This window comes from Apodemus sylvaticus, chromosome X, assembly GCF_947179515.1.
Source record: "Apodemus sylvaticus chromosome X, mApoSyl1.1, whole genome shotgun sequence".
Classification (NCBI taxonomy): Eukaryota; Metazoa; Chordata; class Mammalia; order Rodentia; family Muridae; genus Apodemus; species Apodemus sylvaticus.
The window spans coordinates 127,193,463-127,195,166 of NC_067495.1; the positions used below are offsets into that span (position 1 = coordinate 127,193,463).

The following is a 1,704-nucleotide window of genomic DNA, read 5'->3' on the forward strand; positions in this document are numbered from 1 at the left end:
GGCTACATAGAGAAACCTTGTCTCGAAAATCCAAAAATAAATAAATAAATAAACAAACAAGAAATGAAGATGTCCATTTATTCTTGACTTGTGCTCTTGCCAAAGGGGAGGAAGATACCAGCTAGAAGAAAAGAGCATTAACCAGCGGTTCTTCTACATTTTATTTTATTACCTAATTACTAGTAATCGGCCATACAAAAAGGCAACCACTAGCCAAAATCAAGAGACAATGGACAATAAGCACAGACTTCAAGATGGTTCAGATATTAAATTGCTCAGATACAGATTTTAAATAACTACAATGAACATATTCATGAATATAAAGGATAATTTCAACCATGAATGATTGGTCACATGCAGTATTGGTTACTTTCCTATTGCTGTGATAAAGCACCATAACCAGGCAATTTACAGAAGAAAGAGTTTATTTGGACTGTGGTTTAAGAAGGATCAGAATCTGTCGTGGTAGAGAGTCATGGAAGTGAGCAGCAGAGAAGTAGCTGGGACTCACATCTTGAATGGCAAGTATAGAACGGAGGAGGCAGGAGGAGTACTCGTGCACTGAGAAGGTTATGAGGCTTTGAAACCTCCAAGCTCATCCTCTGTGACATCCTTCCTCCAATAAGACCACACCTCCCCAAACAACGCCATCAACTAGGGACTAGGTGTTCAAATGCATGACCCTCCGGGGGACATTCTCATTCAAACCACCATATATGCAGAAGGATTATATTAAAGAAGCAGGTTTCTTACTGTTAATCCATTGAGAAGGCCAGGAAGGAGCAGCACACTAATAACAATGAGAAAACTTGGAACCTAAATCTTGGTCTATAAATAACATTCTCCACCCAAAGGAACCGAGATTCTTTGCAGAAAACACTAATTCCAAAGGGTTTAGGCAACAAATATAATGGGCTTGAAACTTCTTTTTTTTTCCCTAGAAGTAAAGAATCGTTCAAAGAATTATGGGAACATAATTATGTTAAAAAGAGAGAGGAGCCAGATTAAAAGGGTTCCCTCTGGGGGAAAAGAGGGATGGGTCCCTATGGTAAATTTGAACATCACAATAACAGACTGAACTGAAAAATGATTAAATGAAGTTGAAAGCCCTGAGTTCACATTGACATGAATGAATGATGAGACACGTCCCTAGCAGGGGAGATACCATGGTTATGAAAGTGGTTTTCTTAAGATGAAGCTCATTTATTGAACTCAGGATGTGCTGTCCCCTGTGATTTCCTCAAATATGGAAAACTTGACTGCATAATTTGTGGAAATATGTGTTCTTTTCCCCAAATAAAAACAGTACGTTTTGTGTGTGTGTGTGTGTGTGTGTGTGTGTGTGTAGTTGCTTATTAGCTGTAGAAATAGATGATTGGTAGACAGAGAAAGAGTCAACATTTCTTTCTGCTAGATACTTAAAGTTGGCAAGGACAAAAAATAACTTTGCATTAGAGGAGAAAAGAGAAAACTTCACCTTAATCAAATGAACAAAGAGAACATCATCAATAATAAAACACAACAGACCGGAGAAAGAACTCAGCTGTTAAAAGCATTTGCTGTTCTTGCAGAGGATCTGAGATCAGTTCCAAGCACCCACAGCAGGTGGCTGGCTCATCATGGCCCGACACCAGCTCCAGGGGATTCAACACCTCTGGCCCAGAGGGTCTTATACCAACACAGATACATACACCTACACCTAAT

The 1,704-nt window shown here is 39.2% G+C and overlaps 1 non-coding gene across 1 annotated transcript; it reads left to right on the forward strand.

The window, feature by feature from the left end:
• Positions 1 to 1,141: 1,141 nt before the first annotated feature.
• LOC127675951 (U1 spliceosomal RNA) lies at positions 1,142 to 1,297 on the forward strand. Its single transcript, XR_007975616.1, has one exon. It is a non-coding gene; the product is annotated as a U1 spliceosomal RNA (small nuclear RNA).
• Positions 1,298 to 1,704: the final 407 nt, after the last annotated feature.